This window comes from Dermacentor andersoni, chromosome 1, assembly GCF_023375885.2.
Source record: "Dermacentor andersoni chromosome 1, qqDerAnde1_hic_scaffold, whole genome shotgun sequence".
NCBI classification, from domain to species: domain Eukaryota; kingdom Metazoa; phylum Arthropoda; class Arachnida; order Ixodida; family Ixodidae; genus Dermacentor; species Dermacentor andersoni.
The window spans coordinates 383,757,210-383,779,531 of record NC_092814.1 but is presented as its reverse complement, the minus strand read 5'-3'; the positions used below and the strand labels follow the sequence as shown (position 1 = coordinate 383,779,531).

The window sequence follows — 22,322 nt, the reverse complement described above, 5'->3', positions numbered from 1 at the left end:
ATCACGGTAGTCTCAGCCACCCTGCTGTCTACGGCCAAACTCGTTGTTCCACTGGCTGTCGCTGTCGGGACCGTGTCTAGAGTTCCTTTAGCAGCGTCCTCCGCCTCGGCCACGTCCATGACGTGCTCTGCCGCAACGTCACAAGTTACTGGGCCTGTTACGGTGGCATAAGATCTTACGCAGTCAGCGTCGACGTGGCCGAAACGTCTGCATAGAGAACAGCGGGGGACTCTGCACTCACGGCGGACGTGTCCCGTGCCGTGGCAGCGCAGGCACTGCATTGGTCGACCGGGCACGACGACCAAGGCCAACTCTCCGCCGACGCGGATCTGATGGGGCAGATCCTCCACTTTCATGCCGCTTTTCAATTTCAAAATGACGGTCCTGGTAGTTGAGGTCTTCGCTCCCATGCCTTCGACACGCCACCGCTCCCGGCTCACCTCCTCCACCTTGCCGAAAGCCGCGAATGCCGTCCGGACGTCCTCGTCGGCAACACCGTACAGCAGCCAGTGAAGCCTTAGCTTCACCTGTTGATCCTGCGGGTCAACGATGACGCACCGTCGTCCCTTCACTTGGAGTTCCTTGAGGTCCAGAAGCCTTTTTGTGGCACTCCCATCACTGAAGGTCACTGCCCAGACGTGGTTGATCTGGTACGCCCCTATGCATACCACATCAGGCAGCAAGCCCGTCGGCAGAAGGGCGTCCCGGAAATCTTCCACCTTGTACGGTCTCGCACGTACATCACCGTGCAAAAAGACGGTATTAATCACCAATTGACCTTTGGGCAGTTGCGGCAAAATAAAGGCATAATCCTTGTCGTCGTTTAGCCTGTTTCCGCGGCCTAAAGTGGCCGCTGTCGCTGCTCCACTGGAGCCCATGACTCTGCTGACCGCTCAGCTCGGCTGCCGGAAGCAGAATGTTCCGCTGCGCCACTCTGCTGCTCCTGCATGCGATGTAAATTTGTCTATATTTGTAATTAATGAGAGTAGTCTTTTTTTTTCTTTTTTAGGCCGAGAAACACGAGCGCGCAGGACAAGAGAGCACTACTCGGACTGCAATTATGACTATAAGACACCAAATTACTGCGCTGATAAGCTCTTCCTGTTAAATAGGAGCAAAATAAAATAAAGGAAACATGTAGCAGAGCGTAGTTTCGATCCACGGACCTCTGGGTTATGGGCCCAGCACGCTTCCGCTGCGCCACTCTGCTGCTCCTGCATGCGATGTAAATTTGTCTATATTTGTAATTATTGAGAGTAGTCATTTTTTTTTTTTTTTTTTAGGCCGAGAAACACGAGCGCGCAGCACAAGAGAGCACTACTCGGACTGCAATTATGACTATAAGACACCAAATTACTGCGCTGATAAGCTCTTCCTGTTAAATAGGAGCAAAATAAAATAAAGGAAACATGTAGCAGAGCGTAGTTTCGATCCACGGACCTCTGGGTTATGGGCCCAGCACGCTTCCGCTGCGCCACTCTGCTGCTCCTGCATGCTATGTAAATTTGTCTATATTTGTAATTACTGAGAGTAGTTTTTTTTTTTTTTAGGCCGAGAAACACGAGCGCGCAGGACAAGAGAGCACTACTCGGACTGCAATTATGACTATAAGACACCAAATTACTGCGCTGATGAGCTCTTCCTGTTAAATAGGAGCAAAATAAAATAAAGGAAACATGTAGCAGAGCGTGGTTTCGATCCACGGACCTCTGGGTTATGGGCCCAGCACGCTTCCGCTGCGCCACTCTGCTGCTTCTGCATGCGATGTAAATTTGTCTATATTTGTAATTAATGAGAGTAGTCTTTTTTTTTTTTTTTAGGCCGAGAAACACGAGCGCGCAGGACAAGAGAGCACTACTCGGACTGCAATTATGACTATAAGACACCAAATTACTGCGCTGATAAGCTCTTCCTGTTAAATAGGAGCAAAATAAAATAAAGGAAACATGTAGCAGAGCGTGGTTTCGATCCACGGACCTCTGGGTTATGGGCCCAGCACGCTTCCGCTGCGCCACTCTGCTGCTCCTGCATGCTATGTAAATTTGTCTATATTTGTAATTAATGAGAGTAGTCTTTTTTTTTTTTTTTTTTTTTTTAGGCCGAGAAACACGAGCGCGCAGGACAAGAGAGCACTACTCGGACTGCAATTATGACTATAAGACACCAAATTACTGCGCTGATAAGCTCTTCCTGTTAAATAGGAGCAAAATAAAATAAAGGAAACATGTAGCAGAGCGTAGTTTCGATCCACGGACCTCTGGGTTATGGGCCCAGCACGCTTCCGCTGCGCCACTCTGCTCTTTTTTTTTTTTTTTATTTATTACCGGTTTTATCGCAGAACGTGCAGTTTCCACACATTACAGTATCACAATTGCAATACAAAAAGAAAGGAAAGAAAAGAGTCACACCGTACAACAAAGCCGTCTGTCCCTATTGGACAGGCGTTGTCAACTTAAAATTCCTTCATGGCTGTCAGAGGTTCTAGCCTCCACAGCCATTCCGGAACACATTGTTGCATTTTCTGTATTTCTATGAATCGCGACATACATTCTTTGAAATAAACGCGAGCGGGCCTAGCGTCAGGATCACAATAGTACCCTGCCATCCGAGCCCGCCATATACAGTGGAGAGCGTTCAACATAATGAAATCATATGGAACCCCGTCATCATCCTTAATTGTCAGATACCTTATCCCTTGGGGGTCCACCGGTAACTCTTTTTTCAGGGTTCGCTTTAAGACGTCCCAGAAAAAGAAGCCCTCCCAACATTCCAAGAAAACGTGATCTATGGTTTCCTGCTTTTTGCAGATCAAGCAATGCGTTCCCCATGGTACGATACAACCTCGCTCTTCCATGAAAGTCTTCACTGAGAGCGTACCGGTGTGAAGCTTAAAAAAAAACGTTTTTACCCCTGGTGGCACCTCCATGCGTTTTACGCGTTTAAGTACATCAAGTCCTGGCCCTCCACTGTAAATGGCTCTGTATAACGGCACAGGGAAAACAATATCGCACACATCTTTATACAATCTTTTCCTTTTAACATCGCAAAGGTAATCCATTGAAAATCGAACAGAAAGAAATCTTACGCTGTCGGCCACTTCCTTAAAGAAGCCACGAAGTGATCCGGTAACGCATGCCGTACTAACAACATGTGTCGGCAAAGCGCCGCTCAACCTGAGCTGGCATACTGTGCGCAGAAAAGGATGGCGCACATCGCGAAAAAACAAGAATCGGTTTACTAGTTGTCTAACAAAAAGATGAACCAAACCCACACCCCCGTCCTTCACTCTTCTAAACAAATTTGTTCGGCTACACCTTTCCCATGTTGACCCCCAGATGAAAACAGCAAACACTCTGTGCAGCCTTTGCACATTTGCTCTCGAGCAATACAACGCTTGCATGACATAATATAACTTCGTGACAAAAACCATATTACAGACTGTCGCCCTTGCAAAAATAGACAGCTTCACATCCTTCCATCTGTCCGCCTTTTCTTTCATTTCATCGGCTTGGCTCCTCCAATATTCATCGCTACTATTGTAGCTATTGAGAGGAACGCCCAAATACCTCGTCGGCGTTTTGACCCAGTTGAGGTTCGCGAAGTTGTCCGGTGCAGACTCCCATTTCCCGTGCCACAGGCCTAGGGATTTGCCCCAATTTATTCTACTACCCGTGACATCACAGAAATGTTTCACTGCCGATATTGTTTCCGTTACACTTGGTTTGTCTGTGCAACACACTGCAATGTCATCTGCATATGCGAGCAGCTTCACCTCTGTCGCTGCTAATCTGAAACCACGTATTTTGTCATTTCCGTTAATTACTACACACATTGCTTCTATGTATATGGCAAATAACAGCGGACTGAGGGGACAGCCTTGGCGTACTGAACGCATGATGTTAATGGGGGCCCCCAGAGACTTATTGACAATTAATCTTGTTGTGCAATTCTGGTACGCCAAGGCCACGCCCTCCCTGATGATGGAACCGACATTAACATGATCCAAGATGGCAAACAAAATAACGTGAGCGACACAATCGAACGCTTTCTCCAAATCGAGCTGAAGAACTGCAACGCCACCATCGGTGACGTCACAGCACTCGAGCACGCACCGCATCTGATGGATGTTCGAAAAAATGGACCGTCCCTTGATGCCGCAAGTTTGGTGGTCTCCGACAATTTCCTTGATGACGCCTTGAAGTCTCGCAGCTAAAATCTTCATAAAGATCTTGTAATCAATGTTTGTTAGTGATATCGGTCTATAGGATGACACGAATTTGAGTTTGTCTGTTTGATCACTCTTGGGGATTAGTATTGTGTGCGCTTTTCCAAAAGATGGGGGCAATAATTTCTTCTCGTACGCGTCATTGAATACGTCTGCTAGCAATGGGGCCAGTTCTCTATTGAAAGCCTTATATAACCCCGCACAGAGTCCATCAGGCCCAGGCGACTTGCCCGAGTTCAAATCACCGATTGCCTTTTCAACTTCGTTCTCGGTAATGTTGCCTTCCAATCGTTCTTTAGCGTCATCTCCCAGTCTCGGCATCCGCTGAAGAAAATCGGCTTTGAAACTCTCTACATTCGCTGCCTGAAATGCAAAGAGCGACTGGTAGTACTGACAGAAGGCGCGTCCTATGCTTTCGTTGTCGTCAACAACAACCCCGTTCATTAAAATCTTATCCACATGGTTTCGCCGTCCGTGCGCCTTCTCGAGTCCAAGCGCCCTTTTTGTGGGCGTCTCCCCCGCCGCTAATACATCTGCTCGTGCACGCACGATGGCACCTTGATACCGTTCTTTATCGAACTGTTCAAGCTTTTCCTTGACGCTCCGCACATCGTCTTTGTACTGACCAGGCTCTCTGCACTCCAGCGTTATCAGCTGCTGAAGTAGTGTTCGCAAAGCCTTTTCTTTATATTCCCTCTCAAATTTGAGGCAGCTTGACCTTTCTAAGGCTTTCATTTTAACTTTTTGTTTGAAACATTCCCACTTTTCAGCTATTGTTTCAGCTTCACCTTTGCGTATTTCATTAATGGCATTCCGTACTGCCTTTACAAAAGATTCATCATTTAATAACGAGGCATTCATTTTCCACATCTCCCAATTCAACGCATGTTTCCGTTTCCCTATACCGACATTACATATTACGAGACAGTGATCTGAGAACGATACGGGTAATACAGAATAACCGTGGCATCTTGGAATCGTATCCAGCGAAATGTAGATTCGGTCCAATCGCGCATGGATACTGCCCTGAAAACGTGTAAATGTCACGTCACGCCCCCCTTCCAGACAATCAAAAACGTCATCTAGTTCATTTTCACTAATTAGTTTTGACAAGACTTCACTGCTTCTGTCACGCACACCGGCATTATTGGCTCTGTCACTAGCGCTCATTACACAATTGAAGTCTCCTAAGAGCATAACGCGCTTATCGCATCGCACATACTGCGAAAGGTTCGAAAAGAAACGGGCACGCTCTTCTACTGAATTGGGCGCATATACGCATATGACACGGTACTGAAACTCGCACAAAACAATATCGCAAAAAACAATCCTTCCAGATTGACAAGAAAAGGTACTTTGAATCTGCAGTCCAGGCAGTTTCTTCACAAAAAGAATGCACCCCCCAGCCGTGCCTAACGCATGGCTTACCACCGCAAAATACCTAGACGTGAAACGGCGCACCATGCTCCCGGTCTCCTCCTCCCCGTCAACCTTGGTTTCCTGGACGGCTAGTACGTCGACGTCGTGGTCAGTGACCAACCGTAGGACTTGACTTTGCCTACGACTAGCCGCCAACCCTCTCACGTTTAAAGTGGCAATATTAAGGGACGGTATCTGAGCCATGTTGAGCTAAAGAGAAAAGTAGGCCCGGAGCATGGTGCTTACCGTTCACGACTAGCCCTCGGCTAGCCGCCTCCGGGACCTCCCGGTTTCCCGGCGTTGTTTGTGGGCGGCACTTTGTCCGCAGGCTTTCTCTCAGGTGGGACATTCGGCTTTGGTTTCAAGCTCGTGCGCCTCCCAAGAGGTGTCTTTGTCGGCGGCCCTTCGCTGGTGCTGGTCGCGCCGTCGTTGCGGTCCTTAGTCTGGTCATGGGGGCGCTTGACTGGCGCACCAAGAGTCGAAGTCCGGTCGCCGTCGAGGACGGCCTCCTCCTGCTGCATTGCCGTCGCATCGTTGTCGGGCGGGTCCTCACTACTGCTCCGCGTAGGCTGGCCCTCAGCGGTCGCGCCCTGCACCGTCCCACTCGGCTTCACGGTAGTCTCAGCCACCCTGCTGTCTACGGCCAAACTCGTCGTTCCACTGGCTGTCGCTGTCGGGACCGTGTCTAGAGTTCCTTTAGCAGCGTCCTCCGCCTCGGCCACGTCCATGACGTGCTCTGCCGCAACGTCACAAGTTACTGGGCCTGTTACGGTGGCATAAGATCTTACGCAGTCAGCGTCGACGTGGCCGAAACGTCTGCATAGAGAACAGCGGGGGACTCTGCACTCACGGCGGACGTGTCCCGTGCCGTGGCAGCGCAGGCACTGCATTGGTCGACCGGGCACGACGACCAAGGCCAACTCTCCGCCGACGCGGATCTGATGGGGCAGATCCTCCACTTTCATGCCGCTTTTCAATTTCAAAATGACGGTCCTGGTGGTTGAGGTCTTCGCTCCCATGCCTTCGACGCGCCACCGCTCCCGGCTCACCTCCTCCACCTTGCCGAAAGCCGCGAATGCCGTCCGGACGTCCTCGTCGGCAACACCGTACAGCAGCCAGTGAAGCCTTAGCTTCACCTGTTGATCCTGCGGGTCAACGATGACGCACCGTCGTCCCTTCACTTGGAGTTCCTTGAGGTCCAGAAGCCTTTTTGTGGCACTCGCATCACTGAAGGTCACTGCCCAGACGTGGTTGATCTGGTACGCCCCTATGTATACCACATCAGGCAGCAAGCCCGTCGGCAGAAGGGCGTCCCGGAAATCTTCCACCTTGTACGGTCTCGCACGTACATCACCGTGCAAAAAGACGGTATTAATCACCAATTGACCTTTGGGCAGTTGCGGCAAAATAAAGGCATAATCCTTGTCGTCGTTTAGCCTGTTTCCGCGGCCTAAAGTGGCCGCTGTCGCTGCTCCACTGGAGCCCATGACTCTGCTGACCGCTCAGCTCGGCTGCCGGAAGCAGAATGCGCTGCGCCACTCTGCTGCTCCTGCATGCTATGTAAATTTGTCTATATTTGTAATTACTGAGAGTAGTTTTTTTTTTTTAGGCCGAGAAACACGAGCGCGCAGCACAAGAGAGCACTACTCGGACTGCAATTATGACTATAAGACACCAAATTACTGCGCTGATAAGCTCTTCCTGTTAAATAGGAGCAAAATAAAATAAAGGAAACATGTAGCAGAGCGTTGTTTCGATCCACAGACCTCTGGGTTATGGGCCCAGCACGCTTCCGCTGCGCCACTCTGCTGCTCCTGCATGCTAAGTAAATTTGTCTATATTTGTAATTAACGAGAGTAGTTTTTTTTTTTTTTTAGGCCGAGAAACACGAGCGCGCAGGACAAGAGAGCACTACTCGGACTGCAATTATGTCTATAAGACACCAAATTACTGCGCTGATAAGCTCTTCCTGTTAAATAGGAGCAAAATAAAATAAAGGAAACATGTAGCAGAGCGTTGTTTCGATCCACGGACCTCTGGGTTATGGGCCCAGCACGCTTCCGCTGCGCCACTCTGCTGCTCCTGCATGCGATGTAAGTTTGTCTATATTTGTAATTAATGAGAGTAGTCTTTTTTTTTTTTCTTTTTTAGGCCGAGAAACACGAGCGCGCAGGACAAGAGAGCACTACTCGGACTGCAATTATGACTATAAGACACCAAATTACTGCGCTGATAAGCTCTTCCTGTTAAATGGGAGCAAAATAAAATAAAGGAAACATATGTAGCAGAGCGTGGTTTCGATCCACGGACCTCTGGGTTATGGGCCCAGCACGCTTCCGCTGCGCCACTCTGCTGCTCCTGCATGCTATGTAAATTTGTCTATATTTGTAATTAATGAGAGTAGTCTTTTTTTTTTTTTTTTTTTAGGCCGAGAAACACGAGCGCGCAGGACAAGAGAGCACTACTCGGACTGCAATTATGACTATAAGACACCAAATTACTGCGCTGATAAGCTCTTCCTGTTAAATAGGAGCAAAATAAAATAAAGGAAACATGTAGCAGAGCGTTGTTTCGATCCACAGACCTCTGGGTTATGGGCCCAGCACGCTTCCGCTGCGCCACTCTGCTGCTCCTGCATGCTATGTAAATTTGTCTATATTTGTAATTAATGAGAGTAGTCTTTTTTTTTTTTTTTTTTTAGGCCGAGAAACACGAGCGCGCAGGACAAGAGAGCACTACTCGGACTGCAATTATGACTATAAGACACCAAATTACTGCGCTGATAAGCTCTTCCTGTTAAATGGGAGCAAAATAATATAAAGGAAACATGTAGCAGAGCGTGGTTTCGATCCACGGACCTCTGGGTTATGGGCCCAGCACGCTTCCGCTGCGCCACTCTGCTGCTCCTGCATGCTATGTAAATTTGTCTATATTTGTAATTAATGAGAGTAGTCGTTTTTTTTTTTTTTAGGCCGAGAAACACGAGCGCGCAGGACAACAGAGCACTACTCGGACTGCAATTATGACTATAAGACACCAAATTACTGCGCTGATAAGCTCTTCCTGTTAAATAGGAGCAAAATAAAATAAAGGAAACATGTAGCAGAGCGTGGTTTCGATCCACGGACCTCTGGGTCATGGGCCCAGCACGCTTCCGCTGCGCCACTCTGCTGCTTTTTTTTTTTTTTATTTATTACCGGTTTTATCGCAGAACGTGCAGTTTCCACACATTACAGTATCACAATTGCAATACAAAAAGAAAGGAAAGAAAAGAGTCACACCGTACAACAAAGCCGTCTGTCCCTGTTGGACAGACGTTGTCAACTTAAAATTCCTTCATGGCTGTCAGAGGTTCTAGCCTCCACAGCCATTCCGGAACACATTGTTGCATTTTCTGTATTTCTATGAATCGCGACATACATTCTCTGAAATAATCGCGAGCGGGCCTAGCGTCAGGATCACAATAGTACCCTGCCATACGAGCCCGCCATATACAGTGGAGTGCGTTTAACATAATGAAATCATATGGAACCCCGTCATCATCCTTAATTGTCAGATACCTTATCCCTTGGGGGTCCACCGGTAACTCTTTTTTCAGGGTTCGCTTTAAGACGTCCCAGAAAAAGAAGCCCTCCCAACATTCCAAAAAAACGTGATCTATGGTTTCCTGCTTTTTGCAGATCAAGCAATGCGTTCCCCATGGTACGATACAACCTCGCTCTTCCATGAAAGTCTTCACTGAGAGCGTAGTACGGTGTGAAGCTTAAAAAAAAACGTTTTTACCCCTGGTGGCACCTCCATGTGTTTTACGCGTTTAAGTACATCAAGTCTTGGCCCTCCACTGTAAATGGCTCTGTATAACGGCACTGGGAAAACAATGTCGCACACATCTTTATACAATCTTTTCCTTTTAACATCGCAAAGGTAATCCATTGAAAATCGAACAGAAAGAAATCTTACGCTGTCGGCCACTTCCTTAAAGAAGCCACGAAGTGATCCGGTAACGCATGCCGTACTAACGACATGTGCCGGCAAAGCACCGCTCAACCTGAGCTGGCATACTGTGCGCAGAAAAGGATGGCGCACATCGCGAAAAAACAAGAATCGGTTGACTAGTTGTCTAACAAAAAGATGAACCAAACCCACACCCCCGTCTTTCACTCTTCTAAACAAATTTGTTCGGCTGCACCTTTCCCATGTTGACCCCCAGATGAAAACAGCAAACACTCTGTGCAGCCTTTGCACATTTGTTCTCGAGCAATACAACGCTTGCATGACATAATATAACTTCGTGACAAAAAACATATTACAGACTGTCGCCCTTGCAAAAATAGACAGCTTCACATCCTTCCATCTGTCCGCCTTTTCTTTCATTTCATCGGCTTGGCTCCTCCAATATTCATCGCTACTATTGTAGCTATTGAGAGGAACGCCCAGATACCTCGTCGGCGTTTTGACCCAGTTGAGGTTCGCGAAGTTGTCCGGTGCAGACTCCCATTTCCCGTGCCACAGGCCTAGGGATTTGCCCCAATTTATTCTACTACCCGTGACATCACAGAAATGTTTCACTGCCGATACTGTTTCCGTTACACTTGGTCTGTCTGTGCAACACACTGCAATGTCATCTGCATATGCGAGCAGCTTCACCTCTGTCGCTGCTAATCTGAAACCACGTATTTTGTCATTTCCGTTAATTACTACACACATTGCTTCTATGTATATGGCAAATAACAGCGGACTGAGGGGACAGCCTTGGCGTACTGAACGCATGATGTTAATGGGGGCCCCCAGAGACTTATTGACAATTAATCTTGTTGTGCAATTCTGGTACGCCAAGGCCACGCCCTCCCTGATGATGGAACCGACATTAACATGATCCAAGATGGCAAACAAAATAACATGAGCGACACAATCGAACGCTTTCTCCAAATCGAGCTGAAGAACTGCAACGCCACCATCGGTGACGTCACAGCACTCGAGCACGCTCCGCATCTGATGGATGTTCGAAAAAATGGACCGTCCCTTGATGCCGCAAGTTTGGTGGTCTCCGACAATTTCCTTGATGACGCCTTGAAGTCTCGCAGCTAAAATCTTCATAAAGATCTTGTAATCAATGTTTGTTAGTGATATCGGTCTATAGGATGACACGAATCTGAGTTTGTCTGTTTGATCACTCTTAGGGATTAGTATTGTGTGCGCTTTTCCAAAAGATGGGGGCAATAATTTCTTCTCGTACGCGTCATTGAATACGTCTGCTAACAATGGGGCCAGTTCACTTTTGAAAGCCTTATATAACCCCGCACAGAGTCCATCAGGCCCAGGCGACTTGCCCGAGTTCAAATCGCCGATTGCCTTTTCAACTTCGTTCTCGGTAATGTTGCCTTCCAATCGTTCTTTAGCGTCATCTCCCAGTCTCGGCATCCGCTGAAGAAAATCGGCTTTGAAACTCTCTACATTCGCTGCCTTAAATGCAAAGAGCGACTGGTAGTACTGACAGAAGGCGCGTCCTATGCTTTCGTTGTCGTCAACAAGAACCCCGTTCATTATAATCTTATCCACATGGTTTCGCCGTCCGTGCGCCTTCTCGAGTCCAAGCGACCTTTTTGTGGGCGTCTCCCCCGCCGCTAATACATCTGCTCGTGCTCGCACGATGGCACCTTGATAACGTTCTTTATCGAACTGTTCAAGCTTTTCCTTGACGCTCCGCACATCGTCTTTGTACAGACCAGGCTCTCTGCACTCCAGCGTTATCAGCTGCTGAAGTAGTGTTCGCAAAGCCTTTTCTTTATATTCCCTCTCAAATTTGAGGCAGCTTGACCTTTCTAAGGCTTTCATTTTAACTTTTTCTTTGAAACATTCCCACTTTTCAGCTATTGTTTCAGCTTCATCTTTGCGTATTTCATCAATGGCATTCCGTACTGCCTTTACAAAAGATTCATCATTTAATAACGAGGCATTCATTTTCCACATCTCCCAATTAAACGCATGTTTCCGTTTCCCTATACCAACATTACATATTACGAGACAGTGATCTGAGAACGATACGGGTACTACAGAATAACCGTGGCATCTTGGAATTGTATCCAGCGAAATGTAGATTCGGTCCAACCGCGCATGGCTACTGCCCTGAAAACGTGTAAATGTCACGTCACGCCCCCCTTCCAGACAATCAAAAACGTCATCTAGTTCATTTTCACTAATTAGTTTTGACAAGACTTCACTGCTTCTGTCACGCACACCGGCATTATTGGCTCTGTCACTAGCGCTCATTACACAATTGAAGTCTCCTAAGAGCATAACGCGCTTATCGCATCGAACATACTGCGAAAGGTTCAAAAAGAAACGGGCACGCTCTTCTACTGAATTGGGCGCATATACGCATATGACACGGTACTGAAACTCGCACAAAACAATATCGCAAAAAACAATCCTTCCAGATTGACAAGAAAAGGTACTTTGAATCTGCAGTCCAGGCAGTTTCTTCACAAAAAGAATGCACCCCCCAGCCGTGCCTAACGCATGGCTTACCACCGCAAAATACCTAGACGTGAAACGGCGCACCATGCTCCCGGTCTCCTCCTCCCCGTCAACCTTAGTTTCCTGGACGGCTAGTACGTCGACGTCGTGGTCAGTGACCAACCGTAGGACTTGACTTTGCCTACGACTAGCCGCCAACCCTCTCACGTTTAAAGTGGCAATATTAAGGGACGGTGTCTGAGCCATGTTGAGCTAAAGAGAAAAGTAGGCCCGGAGCATGGTGCTTACCGTTCACGACTAGCCCTCGGCTAGCCGCCTCCGGGACCTCCCGGTTTCCCGGCGTTGTTTGTGGGCGGCACTTTGTCCGCAGGCTTTCTCTCAGGTGGGACATTCGGCTTTGGTTTTAAGCTCGTGCGCCTCCCAAGAGGTGTCTTTGTCGGCGGCCCTTCGCTGGTGCTGGTCGCGCCGTCGTTGCGGTCCTTAGTCTGGTCATGGGGGCGCTTGACTGGCGCACCAAGAGTCGAAGTCCGGTCGCCGTCGAGGACGGCCTCCTCCTGCTGCATTGCTGTCGCATCGTTGTCGGGCGGGTCCTCACTACTGCTCCGCGTAGGCTGGCCCTCAGCGGTCGCGCCCTGCACCGTCCCACTCGGCATCACGGTAGTCTCAGCCACCCTGCTGTCTACGGCCAAACTCGTTGTTCCACTGGCTGTCGCTGTCGGGACCGTGTCTAGAGTTCCTTTAGCAGCGTCCTCCGCCTCGGCCACGTCCATGACGTGCTCTGCCGCAACGTCACAAGTTACTGGGCCTGTTACGGTGGCATAAGATCTTACGCAGTCAGCGTCGACGTGGCCGAAACGTCTGCATAGAGAACAGCGGGGGACTCTGCACTCACGGCGGACGTGTCCCGTGCCGTGGCAGCGCAGGCACTGCATTGGTCGACCGGGCACGACGACCAAGGCCAACTCTCCGCCGACGCGGATCTGATGGGGCAGATCCTCCACTTTCATGCCGCTTTTCAATTTCAAAATGACGGTCCTGGTAGTTGAGGTCTTCGCTCCCATGCCTTCGACACGCCACCGCTCCCGGCTCACCTCCTCCACCTTGCCGAAAGCCGCGAATGCCGTCCGGACGTCCTCGTCGGCAACACCGTACAGCAGCCAGTGAAGCCTTAGCTTCACCTGTTGATCCTGCGGGTCAACGATGACGCACCGTCGTCCCTTCACTTGGAGTTCCTTGAGGTCCAGAAGCCTTTTTGTGGCACTCCCATCACTGAAGGTCACTGCCCAGACGTGGTTGATCTGGTACGCCCCTATGCATACCACATCAGGCAGCAAGCCCGTCGGCAGAAGGGCGTCCCGGAAATCTTCCACCTTGTACGGTCTCGCACGTACATCACCGTGCAAAAAGACGGTATTAATCACCAATTGACCTTTGGGCAGTTGCGGCAAAATAAAGGCATAATCCTTGTCGTCGTTTAGCCTGTTTCCGCGGCCTAAAGTGGCCGCTGTCGCTGCTCCACTGGAGCCCATGACTCTGCTGACCGCTCAGCTCGGCTGCCGGAAGCAGAATGTTCCGCTGCGCCACTCTGCTGCTCCTGCATGCGATGTAAATTTGTCTATATTTGTAATTAATGAGAGTAGTCTTTTTTTTTTTTTTTTAGGCCGAGAAACACGAGCGCGCAGGACAAGAGAGCACTACTCGGACTGCAATTATGACTATAAGACACCAAATTACTGCGCTGATAAGCTCTTCCTGTTAAATAGGAGCAAAATAAAATAAAGGAAACATGTAGCAGAGCGTAGTTTCGATCCACGGACCTCTGGGTTATGGGCCCAGCACGCTTCCGCTGCGCCACTCTGCTGCTCCTGCATGCGATGTAAATTTGTCTATATTTGTAATTATTGAGAGTAGTCTTTTTTTTTTTTTTTTTTTAGGCCGAGAAACACGAGCGCGCAGCACAAGAGAGCACTACTCGGACTGCAATTATGACTATAAGACACCAAATTACTGCGCTGATAAGCTCTTCCTGTTAAATAGGAGCAAAATAAAATAAAGGAAACATGTAGCAGAGCGTAGTTTCGATCCACGGACCTCTGGGTTATGGGCCCAGCACGCTTCCGCTGCGCCACTCTGCTGCTCCTGCATGCTATGTAAATTTGTCTATATTTGTAATTACTGAGAGTAGTTTTTTTTTTTTTTAGGCCGAGAAACACGAGCGCGCAGGACAAGAGAGCACTACTCGGACTGCAATTATGACTATAAGACACCAAATTACTGCGCTGATGAGCTCTTCCTGTTAAATAGGAGCAAAATAAAATAAAGGAAACATGTAGCAGAGCGTGGTTTCGATCCACGGACCTCTGGGTTATGGGCCCAGCACGCTTCCGCTGCGCCACTCTGCTGCTCCTGCATGCGATGTAAATTTGTCTATATTTGTAATTAATGAGAGTAGTCTTTTTTTTTTTTTTTTTTAGGCCGAGAAACACGAGCGCGCAGGACAAGAGAGCACTACTCGGACTGCAATTATGACTATAAGACACCAAATTACTGCGCTGATAAGCTCTTCCTGTTAAATAGGAGCAAAATAAAATAAAGGAAACATGTAGCAGAGCGTGGTTTCGATCCACGGACCTCTGGGTTATGGGCCCAGCACGCTTCCGCTGCGCCACTCTGCTGCTCCTGCATGCTATGTAAATTTGTCTATATTTGTAATTAATGAGAGTAGTCTTTTTTTTTTTTTTTTTTTTTTTTAGGCCGAGAAACACGAGCGCGCAGGACAAGAGAGCACTACTCGGACTGCAATTATGACTATAAGACACCAAATTACTGCGCTGATAAGCTCTTCCTGTTAAATAGGAGCAAAATAAAATAAAGGAAACATGTAGCAGAGCGTAGTTTCGATCCACGGACCTCTGGGTTATGGGCCCAGCACGCTTCCGCTGCGCCACTCTGCTCTTTTTTTTTTTTTTTTTTATTTATTACCGGTTTTATCGCAGAACGTGCAGTTTCCACACATTACAGTATCACAATTGCAATACAAAAAGAAAGGAAAGAAAAGAGTCACACCGTACAACAAAGCCGTCTGTCCCTATTGGACAGGCGTTGTCAACTTAAAATTCCTTCATGGCTGTCAGAGGTTCTAGCCTCCACAGCCATTCCGGAACACATTGTTGCATTTTCTGTATTTCTATGAATCGCGACATACATTCTTTGAAATAAACGCGAGCGGGCCTAGCGTCAGGATCACAATAGTACCCTGCCATCCGAGCCCGCCATATACAGTGGAGAGCGTTCAACATAATGAAATCATATGGAACCCCGTCATCATCCTTAATTGTCAGATACCTTATCCCTTGGGGGTCCACCGGTAACTCTTTTTTCAGGGTTCGCTTTAAGACGTCCCAGAAAAAGAAGCCCTCCCAACATTCCAAGAAAACGTGATCTATGGTTTCCTGCTTTTTGCAGATCAAGCAATGCGTTCCCCATGGTACGATACAACCTCGCTCTTCCATGAAAGTCTTCACTGAGAGCGTACCGGTGTGAAGCTTAAAAAAAAACGTTTTTACCCCTGGTGGCACCTCCATGCGTTTTACGCGTTTAAGTACATCAAGTCCTGGCCCTCCACTGTAAATGGCTCTGTATAACGGCACAGGGAAAACAATATCGCACACATCTTTATACAATCTTTTCCTTTTAACATCGCAAAGGTAATCCATTGAAAATCGAACAGAAAGAAATCTTACGCTGTCGGCCACTTCCTTAAAGAAGCCACGAAGTGATCCGGTAACGCATGCCGTACTAACAACATGTGTCGGCAAAGCGCCGCTCAACCTGAGCTGGCATACTGTGCGCAGAAAAGGATGGCGCACATCGCGAAAAAACAAGAATCGGTTTACTAGTTGTCTAACAAAAAGATGAACCAAACCCACACCCCCGTCCTTCACTCTTCTAAACAAATTTGTTCGGCTACACCTTTCCCATGTTGACCCCCAGATTAAAACAGCAAACACTCTGTGCAGCCTTTGCACATTTGCTCTCGAGCAATACAACGCTTGCATGACATAATATAACTTCGTGACAAAAACCATATTACAGACTGTCGCCCTTGCAAAAATAGACAGCTTCACATCCTTCCATCTGTCCGCCTTTTCTTTCATTTCATCGGCTTGGCTCCTCCAATATTCATCGCTACTATTGTAGCTATTGAGAGGAACGCCCAAATACCTCGTCGGCGTTTTGACCCAGTTGAGGTTCGCGAAGTTGTCCGGTGCAGACTCCCATTTCCCGTGCCACAGGCCTAGGGATTTGCCCCAATTTATTCTACTACCCGTGACATCACAGAAATGTTTCACTGCCGATATTGTTTCCGTTACACTTGGTTTGTCTGTGCAACACACTGCAATGTCATCTGCATATGCGAGCAGCTTCACCTCTGTCGCTGCTAATCTGAAACCACGTATTTTGTCATTTCCGTTAATTACTACACACATTGCTTCTATGTATATGGCAAATAACAGCGGACTGAGGGGACAGCCTTGGCGTACTGAACGCATGATGTTAATGGGGGCCCCCAGAGACTTATTGACAATTAATCTTGTTGTGCAATTCTGGTACGCCAAGGCCACGCCCTCCCTGATGATGGAACCGACATTAACATGATCCAAGATGGCAAACAAAATAACGTGAGCGACACAATCGAACGCTTTCTCCAAATCGAGCTGAAGAACTGCAACGCCACCATCGGTGACGTCACAGCACTCGAGCACGCACCGCATCTGATGGATGTTCGAAAAAATGGACCGTCCCTTGATGCCGCAAGTTTGGTGGTCTCCGACAATTTCCTTGATGACGCCTTGAAGTCTCGCAGCTAAAATCTTCATAAAGATCTTGTAATCAATGTTTGTTAGTGATATCGGTCTATAGGATGACACGAATTTGAGTTTGTCTGTTTGATCACTCTTGGGGATTAGTATTGTGTGCGCTTTTCCAAAAGATGGGGGCAATAATTTCTTCTCGTACGCGTCATTGAATACGTCTGCTAGCAATGGGGCCAGTTCTCTATTGAAAGCCTTATATAACCCCGCACAGAGTCCATCAGGCCCAGGCGACTTGCCCGAGTTCAAATCGCCGATTGCCTTTTCAACTTCGTTCTCGGTAATGTTGCCTTCCAATCGTTCTTTAGCGTCATCTCCCAGTCTCGGCATCCGCTGAAGAAAATCGGCTTTGAAACTCTCTACATTCGCAGCCTTAAATGCAAAGAGCGACTGGTAGTACTGACAGAAGGCGCGTCCTATGCTTTCGTTGTCGTCAACAACAACCCCGTTCATTAAAATCTTATCCACATGGTTTCGCCGTCCGTGCGCCTTCTCGAGTCCAAGCGCCCTTTTTGTGGGCGTCTCCCCCGCCGCTAATACATCTGCTCGTGCCCGCACGATGGCACCTTGATACCGTTCTTTATCGAACTGTTCAAGCTTTTCCTTGACGCTCCGCACATCGTCTTTGTACTGACCAGGCTCTCTGCACTCCAGCGTTATCAGCTGCTGAAGTAGTGTTCGCAAAGCCTTTTCTTTATATTCCCTCTCAAATTTGAGGCAGCTTGACCTTTCTAAGGCTTTCATTTTAACTTTTTGTTTGAAACATTCCCACTTTTCAGCTATTGTTTCAGCTTCATCTTTGCGTATTTCATTAATGGCATTCCGTACTGCCTTTACAAAAGATTCATCATTTAATAACGAGGCATTCATTTTCCACATCTCCCAATTCAACGCATGTTTCCGTTTCCCTATACCGACATTACATATTACGAGACAGTGATCTGAGAACGATACGGGTAATACAGAATAACCGTGGCATCTTGGAATCGTATCCAGCGAAATGTAGATTCGGTCCAATCGCGCATGGCTACTGCCCTGAAAACGTGTAAATGTCACGTCACGCCCCCCTTCCAGACAATCAAAAACGTCATCTAGTTCATTTTCACTAATTAGTTTTGACAAGACTTCACTGCTTCTGTCACGCACACCGGCATTATTGGCTCTGTCACTAGCGCTCATTACACAATTGAAGTCTCCTAAGAGCATAACGCGCTTATCGCATCGCACATACTGCGAAAGGTTCGAAAAGAAACGGGCACGCTCTTCTACTGAATTGGGCGCATATACGCATATGACACGGTACTGAAACTCGCACAAAACAATATCGCAAAAAACAATCCTTCCAGATTGACAAGAAAAGGTACTTTGAATCTGCAGTCCAGGCAGTTTCTTCACAAAAAGAATGCACCCCCCAGCCGTGCCTAACGCATGGCTTACCACCGCAAAATACCTAGACGTGAAACGGCGCACCATGCTTCCGGTCTCCTCCTCCCCGTCAACCTTGGTTTCCTGGACGGCTAGTACGTCGACGTCGTGGTCAGTGACCAACCGTAGGACTTGACTTTGCCTACGACTAGCCGCCAACCCTCTCACGTTTAAAGTGGCAATATTAAGGGACGGTATCTGAGCCATGTTGAGCTAAAGAGAAAAGTAGGCCCGGAGCATGGTGCTTACCGTTCACGACTAGCCCTCGGCTAGCCGCCTCCGGGACCTCCCGGTTTCCCGGCGTTGTTTGTGGGCGGCACTTTGTCCGCAGGCTTTCTCTCAGGTGGGACATTCGGCTTTGGTTTCAAGCTCGTGCGCCTCCCAAGAGGTGTCTTTGTCGGCGGCCCTTCGCTGGTGCTGGTCGCGCCGTCGTTGCGGTCCTTAGTCTGGTCATGGGGGCGCTTGACTGGCGCACCAAGAGTCGAAGTCCGGTCGCCGTCGAGGACGGCCTCCTCCTGCTGCATTGCCGTCGCATCGTTGTCGGGCGGGTCCTCACTACTGCTCCGCGTAGGCTGGCCCTCAGCGGTCGCGCCCTGCACCGTCCCACTCGGCTTCACGGTAGTCTCAGCCACCCTGCTGTCTACGGCCAAACTCGTCGTTCCACTGGCTGTCGCTGTCGGGACCGTGTCTAGAGTTCCTTTAGCAGCGTCCTCCGCCTCGGCCACGTCCATGACGTGCTCTGCCGCAACGTCACAAGTTACTGGGCCTGTTACGGTGGCATAAGATCTTACGCAGTCAGCGTCGACGTGGCCGAAACGTCTGCATAGAGAACAGCGGGGGACTCTGCACTCACGGCGGACGTGTCCCGTGCCGTGGCAGCGCAGGCACTGCATTGGTCGACCGGGCACGACGACCAAGGCCAACTCTCCGCCGACGCGGATCTGATGGGGCAGATCCTCCACTTTCATGCCGCTTTTCAATTTCAAAATGACGGTCCTGGTGGTTGAGGTCTTCGCTCCCATGCCTTCGACGCGCCACCGCTCCCGGCTCACCTCCTCCACCTTGCCGAAAGCCGCGAATGCCGTCCGGACGTCCTCGTCGGCAACACCGTACAGCAGCCAGTGAAGCCTTAGCTTCACCTGTTGATCCTGCGGGTCAACGATGACGCACCGTCGTCCCTTCACTTGGAGTTCCTTGAGGTCCAGAAGCCTTTTTGTGGCACTCGCATCACTGAAGGTCACTGCCCAGACGTGGTTGATCTGGTACGCCCCTATGTATACCACATCAGGCAGCAAGCCCGTCGGCAGAAGGGCGTCCCGGAAATCTTCCACCTTGTACGGTCTCGCACGTACATCACCGTGCAAAAAGACGGTATTAATCACCAATTGACCTTTGGGCAGTTGCGGCAAAATAAAGGCATAATCCTTGTCGTCGTTTAGCCTGTTTCCGCGGCCTAAAGTGGCCGCTGTCGCTGCTCCACTGGAGCCCATGACTCTGCTGACCGCTCAGCTCGGCTGCCGGAAGCAGAATGCGCTGCGCCACTCTGCTGCTCCTGCATGCTATGTAAATTTGTCTATATTTGTAATTACTGAGAGTAGTTTTTTTTTTTTTAGGCCGAGAAACACGAGCGCGCAGCACAAGAGAGCACTACTCGGACTGCAATTATGACTATAAGACACCAAATTACTGCGCTGATAAGCTCTTCCTGTTAAATAGGAGCAAAATAAAATAAAGGAAACATGTAGCAGAGCGTTGTTTCGATCCACAGACCTCTGGGTTATGGGCCCAGCACGCTTCCGCTGCGCCACTCTGCTGCTCCTGCATGCTAAGTAAATTTGTCTATATTTGTAATTAACGAGAGTAGTTTTTTTTTTTTTTTAGGCCGAGAAACACGAGCGCGCAGGACAAGAGAGCACTACTCGGACTGCAATTATGTCTATAAGACACCAAATTACTGCGCTGATAAGCTCTTCCTGTTAAATAGGAGCAAAATAAAATAAAGGAAACATGTAGCAGAGCGTTGTTTCGATCCACGGACCTCTGGGTTATGGGCCCAGCACGCTTCCGCTGCGCCACTCTGCTGCTTTCTTTTTTTTTTATTTAGTGCCGGTCTTCGACATTACTTAGACGATACAGTTATCACACACTTATGTATCACAAATTCCAACCATTGGAAGAAACCCACAAGAAAAGGAACACCAACGGAAGGTGCCTAAGGATAGGAACCGCATAATTGAGCCGTCTGTCCATATTGGACTGGCGTTGTCAAACTAAAATTCCTTCATGGCTGTCAGGGGTTCTAGCCTTGACAGCCAATCCGGTACACATTCCTCTAGTTTCTGAATTTCAATAAATCGCGAGATACATTCTTTGAAATAAGCACGAGCTGGCCTAGCGTCAGGATCGCAATGGTACCCTGCCATACGGGCCCGCCATATACAGTGTAGAGCATTCAACATAACAAAGTCATAGGGAACCCCGTCGTCATCTTTAATGGCCAGATACCTGATACCTTGGGGGTCCACCGGTAGCTCTTTCTTCAGGGTTCGCTTTAAGACGTCCCAGAAGAAAACTGCCGCCCAGCAATGTAGGAAAACGTGATCTATATTTTCGGGCTTCTTGCATATCAAGCAGTGCGACCCCCAAGGTACGAGACAACCCCTTTCCTCCAGAAACGTCTTCACGGAGAGCGTTCCGGTGTGTAGCTTAAAGAAGAAGGTCTTTACCCCTGGTGGCACCTGCATATGTTTTACTCGTTTAAGTACGTCCTGTCCTGGCCCTCCACTGTATATGGATCTGTATAAGGGCACTGGGAACACTATGTCGCATACATCTCTATACAATATTTTCCTTTTCACTTCACAAAGATAATCATTTGTAAAACGAACAGAAAGGAAGTGTACACTGTCGACCACTTCCTTGAAATAACCACGCAGCGTTCCCGTCATGCTTGCCGTGCTAACAACATGTGCCGGCAAAGCGTTACTCAACCTTAGCTGACATACGGTGCGCAGAAAAGGGTCGCGCACATCGCGAAAAAACAAAAATCGGTTTACAACTTGACGAACAAAAAGATGCGCCAGCCCCACACCCCCATCCTTCACTCTTCTGAACAAATTTGTTCGGCTGCACCGTTCCCATGTTGATCCCCAGATGAAAACCGCAAACACTCTGTGCAGCCTTTGCACATTTACTCTAGAACAATACAGTGTTTGCAGGACGTAATATAACTTAGTAATAAAAAACGCGTTGCAAACTGTCGCTCTTGCAAAAATCGACAGGTTATAACCTTTCCATTTATCTACTTTTTCTTTCAGTTCTTTGGTTTGGTTCCTCCAGTATTCGTCGCTGCTATTGTACCTGTCTAGGGGAACACCCAGATACCTTGTCGGAGTTCTCACCCAGTTCACGTTCGCGAAACAGTCGGGTGCAGAAAACCAGACCCCGTGCCACAGCCCTAGCGATTTGCCCCAGTTCACTCTGCTACCCGTTACGGCACAGAAATGCTTAACTACAGATATTGTTTCCGTTACGCTCGGTTGGTCAGTGCAACACACTGCAATGTCATCTGCATATGCAAGCAACTTCACTTCTGTCGCTGCCAATCTGAAACCCCGTATTTCGTCATTTTCATTAATTGCTACACACATTGCTTCTACGTAGATAGCAAATAACAGCGGGCTGAGGGGGCAGCCTTGGCGCACTGAACGCATGACGTTAATGGGGGCCCCCAGAGACTTATTAACAATTAATCTTGTTGTGCAATTCTGGTACGCCAAGGCCACGCCCTCAGTGATGATGGAACCGACATTAACATGATCTAAGATGGCAAACAAAATAACGTGAGCAACACAATCGAACGCTTTCTCTAGGTCGAGCTGAAGAACTGCAACACCGCCACC

The 22,322-nt window shown here is 48.5% G+C and overlaps 7 non-coding genes across 7 annotated transcripts; all 7 read right to left on the bottom strand.

Annotated features, from left to right (window-relative positions):
- Nucleotides 1–1,679: 1,679 nt before the first annotated feature.
- Nucleotides 1,680–1,751, bottom strand: TRNAM-CAU (transfer RNA methionine (anticodon CAU)). Its single transcript has one exon. It is a non-coding gene; the product is annotated as a tRNA-Met (tRNA).
- A 198-nt stretch (nt 1,752–1,949) lies between these two features.
- On the bottom strand, nt 1,950–2,021 carry TRNAM-CAU (transfer RNA methionine (anticodon CAU)). The gene has a single exon. It is a non-coding gene; the product is annotated as a tRNA-Met (tRNA).
- Nucleotides 2,022–7,926: 5,905 nt separating this feature from the next.
- TRNAM-CAU (transfer RNA methionine (anticodon CAU)) lies at nt 7,927–7,998 on the bottom strand. Its single transcript has one exon. It is a non-coding gene; the product is annotated as a tRNA-Met (tRNA).
- Nucleotides 7,999–8,474: 476 nt separating this feature from the next.
- On the bottom strand, nt 8,475–8,546 carry TRNAM-CAU (transfer RNA methionine (anticodon CAU)). The gene has a single exon. It is a non-coding gene; the product is annotated as a tRNA-Met (tRNA).
- A 198-nt stretch (nt 8,547–8,744) lies between these two features.
- Nucleotides 8,745–8,816, bottom strand: TRNAM-CAU (transfer RNA methionine (anticodon CAU)). The gene has a single exon. It is a non-coding gene; the product is annotated as a tRNA-Met (tRNA).
- A 5,635-nt stretch (nt 8,817–14,451) lies between these two features.
- Nucleotides 14,452–14,523, bottom strand: TRNAM-CAU (transfer RNA methionine (anticodon CAU)). Its single transcript has one exon. It is a non-coding gene; the product is annotated as a tRNA-Met (tRNA).
- A 201-nt stretch (nt 14,524–14,724) lies between these two features.
- On the bottom strand, nt 14,725–14,796 carry TRNAM-CAU (transfer RNA methionine (anticodon CAU)). The gene has a single exon. It is a non-coding gene; the product is annotated as a tRNA-Met (tRNA).
- Between the last annotated feature and the right edge of the window lie 7,526 nt (nt 14,797–22,322).